Source organism: Etheostoma spectabile, chromosome 1, assembly GCF_008692095.1.
Source record: "Etheostoma spectabile isolate EspeVRDwgs_2016 chromosome 1, UIUC_Espe_1.0, whole genome shotgun sequence".
NCBI lineage: Eukaryota > Metazoa > Chordata > Actinopteri > Perciformes > Percidae > Etheostoma > Etheostoma spectabile.
Genome location: NC_045733.1, coordinates 30,669,323 through 30,677,749, shown reverse-complemented (window position 1 = coordinate 30,677,749; position 8,427 = coordinate 30,669,323). Strand labels below are relative to the sequence as shown.

Here is an 8,427-nt window from a genome sequence, read left to right as displayed (position 1 = left end):
AGTTAGGGAGTAAGGAGTTGCAGCTTTTGCCTAGACCGGTGCAGGAGGGTGCATCGCTGCAGACAGCACCCTTTCTCTTCTCTGCTTCTTTTCATAGTCGTCAGACTCATCTACCATCCCTTATAGAACTGGCCCAGGTCTGCCTTGCACCAGCTCCTAATTACGCTGTCATAGTTTTAGGCTGCCGGGGGACTTCCTTCCTTTGACACACTGGGCTCTTCTCTCCTTCATCTTTCCATCTGTTTGCATCCATGTCCCAGAAAAGGCTTGTTACTAACCTAGCTTTGGAGAGCTTATTCGACGGAGCCCTTATGTGGCCCAGCAGTTTTCCTTGGATTAGAGTGCCACCTAAATCATGGTTGCAGCTGTCGCTCTGGTCCTGCTCCACCCCCTGCTTTGCCCTGCTATACCCTGGTATGCTCTGCAGTACCCTGCTACGCCCTGCTATGTCCTGCTACACCCTGTGACGCCCTGCAGTGCCCAGCTACACCATGAACTACTACAGCTACTATTTCTAGTCATAGTTCCATTGTCTTTATTGTGACTATACTTACCACTGTTCCTCACACCCCCAACCGGCACCGTCAGACACCGCCCACCAAGAGCCTAGGTCAGTCCGAGGTTTCTGCCTAAAAAGAAGTTTTTCCTCACCACTGTCGCACTAAATGCTTACTCTTGGGGCAGTTACTGGAACAGTTGAGTCTTTGTAAATTAAAATGTGGTAAAGTGTCTTGAGATAACTCTTAAAAAGTAAAATTTAATTGAATTAAATTGTCAGGGACTATGTAAACAGTCATCATACAGTCACAAATCTGTTTCCAAAAGTACACACACTGACATTTCACAAAAGCATTTTTCATATGAAGAGCGGCGTTCTTCATCACTTAACATGTCAGTTGAAATGTTAAGTTTGTGCTGCATCTCTTTTTCTGTGTGTCTTCCCATGTTGTTCCAGGAGAAACATTCTGACATGAATGATGTTTTCCCAGTGAGGAACAGGGGATTAAAGCTGATCACTTCTGACCTTTGGGCTCGGAGTAATTTCCCCCATCCAAGCCATTACTCTGACTGTCAAACAGAAAGACATTAGGTTGATCCACCAGCAAAGAGAGAAAACCTCAGTGACTAATGTGAGTCATTCCAACAACTCTAATAACAGCTGCTCTTGACCATTAATTATTAAGGAACTCTAATTAGTTTTGGATGCTCCTTGGACAGCAGCTTTTTCTGTTTTTATTTGTCACTGTGAATGATAGGAAGGAAATAATAAAAACATCACCGCTAATGTTAGATGACTCATGAGAAAAAAGGAAAGCTGTCCTGTCAGATGTTTAACGGTTGGTAATGAGCACTTCACCTGCTTAGATTGGTTTTGTAAGGAATTATTCGATTAATTAAAAGCAATAGCTATGTAACACAGTATCCAACATAAATCCTGTATGAGGTTTAATTAGACACGGACAGATACAGCTACAAACGTGGGAGGTTGTGTCTCAGGTGGTTGAAAGGGTGGGTCGGAAGGTGGGTGGGTAGGATGGTTGCTTCTTCGATCCCTGGCCCCTGCAGCAAACTTGGAAAAGCTTTCTTATGTGCACAGAGGCACTGTTGCCACAAAGTTGGAAGAACACTGTTGTTTAAAGTGACCACACGTCCCGAAAAATGTGGGACGGTCCTGAACTCCAAGCAGCATTGTCTGGAAAATTAGAGCAAAGTCTCAAACCATTCAGATGGTGATTGAGTCATCCTGCAGCCAGCTCCCGTCGGGTGCTCATGAAGACCCTGCAGTCCCCCCCGTCCTGTTCGCTCGGAGCGCCACACACTAAGTCCACAGGTGCAAATTAGTTTTGCACCAAATGTATTACAAGAAGTGTTGCAAGTGTTGTCGAGGGCGCAGACTCACCGCTGTGTGATGCGAGAGAGCACACTGCAGCGACAGATTCGAGAGGTTGTAATAACTGAGTTGTGGAAAAGTGTCTGAAGTAAAAAAAAAAAATACGAGCACAGATTTTTTTCTACAAGCTCTCAAATCATATTCTACAAGTGCTCACATCACATCTAAGCGCTCTCACATTTTGCACCATATTTACCTTCAAACATAAATCTCCAAAAGAACTACTTCCTGTCCCTGTTCTGCAGGTATTCCACAAGTGTCCCCTCGTCTAGAAGAAGTCTCGCAGCTAGTCCTGCCTTGTACTGACCAAAGTTGGAGAAAGAGTTATCTAGCTGATGTGATCTTACCGAGCTACTGCGCGTGGGCCACTCCCAACAAAGATGGTGTAGAGGTGAGATGTCTCACTCTGGAGCTAAAACAGAGACCTAAACACACAGGGTGAAAACAGGATCTGCAACAATGTGCAGTACAACAAAAATATGGTGTTTAAAAAAAACAAAAATAAACATGTAAACCTATTCTAGTACAACCTCAAAATACAGTTATGAACCTGAAAATGAGCATTATAAGGGCACTTTAAGATTACTAAAAATGCACTGGTCTCTGGCACATTTGAATAGGTTTTAGTTTGCAGACCGTAGATGATTTGAGCTCCAAATAGCTTTGGTTCAGACCTTGCACTAAGAAATGTATTAGTGTACTGTATATAGTCTAACTGTGGTGCATCAAAGAGCTTTTCCAGCTACGCAGACATTTTGGGTACCAGGGAGGAGGAAATGTGAAGAGTTTTCTGGAACACTGATCCCCAGGCTTTTTCCACCCTGCCCTTCTCTGACGTAACATGATGATGAATCCATGTTAGCATGTTTTTTTCAGTGGTTAAACCTCTCAGGATCAACAAAAGTACCTTTCAGAGAACCATTTAGAATGAGGAACAAGCTAAAAGCATGGGTAGAAAAGTGAACTACTTGCAAAGTCTGTGTTTCCATTATTCGGAGTCAGAAGTGAGCGTCAGCACATTTTGTTTTACATGTTTCCTGAGCTTTGAATCAGCTTTTGTCATATTAACTTTCATTTAACTTGGCCTCTATGCTCAGGAGAGTTTATAAGTTTTCTCATTAGTTACCTTTAGGAAAAAAAAGTTTGACAATTTGGGTAATCACTTTTCACATGGCTACATCTGCTGCTCATCATCCTGAACATAAATGATTAGGTAGGCTTGCCTGCATTTGTCCACACTTATTATCAGCATGATAATCACAAAAGTTTTGTATTTGTAAATGTCAAAGCTCGGACAAATCTGTTCAAATCTCTGCATCCAACCACCACAGCGATCAGATGTGTTGTCTATCACACATGTGAAGCATGCAGTGGATGCTTTGACTTCATCTCAAACCTGGTAGTCTTTTTTTACATTATTTAAATGTGTTTATTCCACAAAATTAGCCTGGCTCTGCCCTCCTACGTACACAGATTTCATTTTCCCTCAGTGCTTTTTCTGGGTTTACAATATATTCTTCAGTTTTTTCCAGCAAAATATTTGGCGGTCCAATCAACCAACAGAGGGAGTGGCTGAGAACGATGACGTTGACGTTGTGCGCTAGCCATAATGGGGGCAGAGTAAAATGTGAGTGAAGCCATTTGGTCCGTTGTAGTAATGCTCTCAAAAATTCACAAGTTAAAGCCCGAGCAAGAACAATCTTTGTTAAATTTGGTGTGGCCCTCCTCCCCACGGGCTTTGGGAAAAGCTCCGTTAGTGGTGAAGGAGTTAACTAAGGCAAACGCTAGGGATGCTAAGTCGACGTCACGACCAACCATTAGCATTACCATTAGGTTATAGTAGATCCAGAGGGGCTCTGGGTAGATGCAATAGATTTCAACTTAAACAGAGTACCTGCCTTCAAGGAAGTTAACACTTGTCAATAGAGAGTGGCCAGACTCTCTGTACAAATGAAATATACCAGAGTCTGGTAGGACCAGGCAACAACATCTCTTTAAGCAGCCAATTGTCAACACACACCTAGTTTTGCCTTGCCAGACCTTCCTCCACAGCGCTGCAGAGGAAGGTCTGGCTAGTCCACACAGCATTCCGGGATGGGAGAAAAACGTGCTCTGGTTTATTGGCATTTTTAAAAAACAAAAAGACAATCACAATTGTATTGGAGGCGCTAAGCACCGGACGGAGCAATGGTGCCGCTGCTAAGTACCCTCGGGAAGGAACTTGTTTTGATGGAACATGTGTACGTTCAAAAGTTGTTTTCAACGTGCAACAGAAAACTCCGATTGGACAGATAGTCTAGCTAGCTGTCTGGATTTACCCTGCAGAGATCTGAGGACCAGGTAACTATAGTCCTCAGAAATCCACCGGAGGTTAGAACGCCAACACAAAGGAAGAGGAAGGTAACGGACATCCGGGCTGAAAAAGAGGGACACCCGGCGGCAGTGGCACCAGTGGCACCGGAACAATCCCGGAAGTGGAACGTGGTCGATATAGAATCAAGGTAATCCTCAGAAACTGTTGGTTTGTTGATCCTTTCCTCTCATAAAACTTCCCTCAGAAGAACTCCTGTGTCTTCAGATGCATTTAACGGGCCTCTGTCTCATGTCATTTCTTCCCTTGTTACTGTTGTTGCTGTGTTGGCATGTGTCAAACATCTGCTATTTCCTATGTATTTTACCATGAATATTGTCCAATTATTGTCGTGCATTATGATAGGTTTTTTTTCAATGTATATATAGACTAACAAATTTGCTCAGATATATTATATGATCTAATGGAAAATAAGACTTTTTAAGAATTTGACATAATGAAGTATTTATTTGAGAAAATGTTTGAAAATGACTGTTGAAGACATTCAGTCTTCCAGCCTGGTTGGATCTTTTCTTCCATGTGACCTCCCTTGTCACTTCGAGTTGCCATGTCATGGCTGCGAAAAAAGCCTGAAATAGTTCAGACATTATTGATTTTTTTCTCCCTCTCCCTATCTTAAGCGGCAAGCAATGACTTTGTATCTCCCTCGGACAACGACAGAAACTTCAGATTGCAATTGATTTAAGTCCCAGTGGAGACCAGGCGCATGTAAGATGCTACAAAGATTTAACAGTTCGTCAGTTCGTAATGTAACATGAAACTAATTCTGCCCCTTGTCCAACAATCTTGTGTGCAGGTTGACACTGATCCTGAATCAGTTACAGGAGCTGACATCACTTTGTGTCGCTAGTACCAACATGTACATACAACCAGTGATTATCATCAGTCGGTAACATGTCTGGCTCAACCGAAGAACATATCCAGGATAAGGCCTGACAGCGGAATTAAGGAGACAAACATGCCAAATACCTCATAAAGAGGCAGGTTTTGGGTGGTGGATGAGTCAGGAGACCAGGCTGTGTGTCCTGTTCATAAATCAAAGTAAAGGGCAAGTTTTTGAGCTAAGTCACATTCTGCCTCACGTGTATAACCAGAAGTGAGCATGTGATTTAAAGCAAAACCACAATCTTTTTCTAAACTTCACTACTTAGTTTTGATAACCAAATTGACTTTGTGCCTGAACCTAACCAAACGTTTCACAACGTTAACGTGTTTCTGAAACGTGACCATTACATTCTCTGTTTCAATGTGAGGAGAGAAAACGCTCGTGTGGATCGTATTAGAAGGCTGGACCAAAGTACCTAAATCGCCAGTGGGTTTAGAGGACTTGTTGGTTCCATCATAGAGAGAAATGCAACAACAAAAAACATACAGAACAATTAATATCATATTTTTTGTTAAAGATAAACTCAAAAACCTTCTAATGCCAGTGTGCTCTGTTACGAATATTAGTGTTTGTGTGTGTGTGTGTGTGTGTGTGTGTGTGTTTCTGTCGTGTGCCCTTGCGTATTTGGGCTTAAGAGTGTGTTTCAGCACATGTCTTTGCATTCCTGTAACACACGCACACACACACTCACACAACCCACACACGTACACACACACACATACACACACGCCACACACACACACACACACACACACACACACACACACACACACACACACACACACACACACACACCAGAAACCAGAATGAAAATTCTGATCATTGCTGCAAAAACTGTCACCGATCTGTTTCTCTACACTGTAATTACAGAAGAGAGAGCAGCGTGCATTAATTAAGGACAAACGTAAGCCGTGTAGGCAGACAGAAGCAGAAAAGTCCCAAACCCACAACCCCTAATTACCTCACAGTGACGCACAAGAGCGCCTCTGAAGGACACCGGGCCGGCTGATGGAGTGAACTTGTCCAAGTGTATGTTATTTACCGATCCAGTGAACTCAGAGCTGCGCGTTCTGTCCTGGGGGTTCAAAAGGAAAGGGGCGGAGCAAAGTACTCCTCCTCATGAATACGTCATTATTCAAAGCAATGCCGTTATCATTCCTCTTCTTTGCTCGTCTGCTCTTTAATATTCTTTTCTCTCACTTCATAAAAGTTGAAATATTAATCCCAGTGAAGGAAGATCAAAGCTGCTTCATCATCCCTTTAACACGCTTGAAATGTTCTGCATCATGACAGACAGTTTCAAAATGGACTTCCGCAGCCCACACTGGAAATATCTTGTGTACTTAGAGAAGAGGGCAGCCTTTACGGGGCTTAGCATTAGAATTTAATGGTAGGAACTGACAGGATTTTGTATTAATCATCTCTTCCACCCACACTGGTTTGAGATGCTTTTTTGTTGTTTTCCCCTGCATGTTAATGCCACAGATTGTGTTGAAATAACCTGGAGAGTTTAAAGAGGGTGTATAGAAGGGAAAAGTATATATGTGACAGATCAAGTGAAGGGATTCATTGTGACAGGAGGCAATCAGCAGCTGCTTGAGCGCATACATTGTGCCAGGGGGGGTTCTGCAAAACTGGTTGAGAGCAAATGAAAAAAGAGTGAGGAAATAAAAGACGTCAGAAAAGTTGTTCAAGCATGTTATGAAATCTAAAATTAGGATTTCATTTTAGAATGACCTGCACTGTTTGGACTATAGGACGTGAGAAGCCTGATGCGTTCTTTGCACTGTAGTCCAGTCATTTAAAGCCAAAAGGGGGGTCAAACTTGAACAAATTGCAACAGAAGCAAACTCAACTGATAATGTATCCTCAATATGTTCCGAGTAAGGAAAAAAGCCCAGAAGAATCTCATTAGGGGAAAGTTTAGAAAAATACCCAAATATAGCCTATTGCCTATTCATTCTTTTTCTCACGTGAATAGGGACTGTTTCTGGGGGAGGAGTCAGAGGGAAGAACAGGACACAAGGGTAAGGAGAATGCAGAAGACAAAAGGTAGGTAAACATCTCCTGCATAGGGGTTAAAAGATGTGTTTTATCTTACAGATGGACTTTGTCCCATGGAGTGGCGATGGCACAAGTATGGCGAGGGATTTGTGCCAATTAAGACAACACTACTACAGCACCCTGAGTGCTATGTAGAATGCACCCAGGCCTGTGGACATTGCAGGGGACTGAGCTGCACCACCTCAATGCAGATGGCCTGCGATGGGAAGGAAGATGAGATTCTCTGGTGGTGCATTGTTGATGTAATTTGATTGTTTAATCCAGCCACTTTTATTTTACCTACCTTTTGTCTTCTGCATTCTCCTTACCCTTGTCTCCTGTTCTTCCCTCAGACTCATCCCCCAGAAACCGTCCCACGGACCCAGCCCCAAACCCTATCTCCTCGTTAGTAATTAATAAAGGCTGGCTACTTCTGCTATGATGCCTCTATGTATTAATGTTCATGGGTGTCCTGAATGGGTTCAGACCTTAACATTAGGTATTTTGCTGTAAGATGTCAACAAGATTCAACAAGACATTTTCACCTGGCTATACCCAATGTTTAGATCTATTGTGGTATTTATGCAAATTAGCACATACGTAATTAGATTATTCACCATTTGCCCATGTTGACAATTTCAAAAAAACTTGTAATACGTTTTTTGTTTGTCTTGAAATAAATAATCAATTCTGTAATTTTTATGGTGTTATCTAAAGGTTAATGTTTTTACCCTATTCGCATGAGAAGAAGAATGAATAGGCGTGTGAATAGGCTATATTTGGGTGTTTTTCAAAACTTTCCCCTAATGGGATTCTTGAGGCTTTTTTTCCTCACTCACCACATATTAAGGATACAAAACCAGTTGAGTTTGCTTCTGTTGCAAAATCTTTTTTCATCAAATGAAAAGACTACTGGACTACTAGCTTCCAGCCCCTCAAATAATTTATTTGAAAAGACTTATGTTGGTTTGCAAAACATTAAATAGTTTTGGGCCAAGACACATTTCTGATCTAGACTCTGAACCACGCAGACTGCTCAGGTTGTCTGGGACAAGTCTGCTTTCTGTCCCTCAGGGTCAGAACTAAACAAGGAGAAGCAGCATTCAGTTTTCATGCTCCACATACCTGGAACAAACTCCCAGAACACTGCAGGTCAGCCGCAACTCTCAGTTCTTTTAAAGGTCCCATGGCATGACAATTTCACTTTATTAGGTTTTTTAACATTAATATGCATTC

General features: G+C 42.3%; 1 long non-coding RNA gene across 1 annotated transcript in view; it reads right to left on the bottom strand.

Annotated features, from left to right (window-relative positions):
* Positions 1-211: 211 nt before the first annotated feature.
* LOC116687311 (uncharacterized) overlaps positions 212-8,427 on the bottom strand; it is a 20,420-nt gene continuing 12,204 nt past the window's right edge. Inside the window, exon 3 of the long non-coding RNA XR_004331512.1 lies at positions 212-222. This is a non-coding gene — a long non-coding RNA (uncharacterized LOC116687311). The remainder of the gene's footprint in view (positions 223-8,427) is intronic.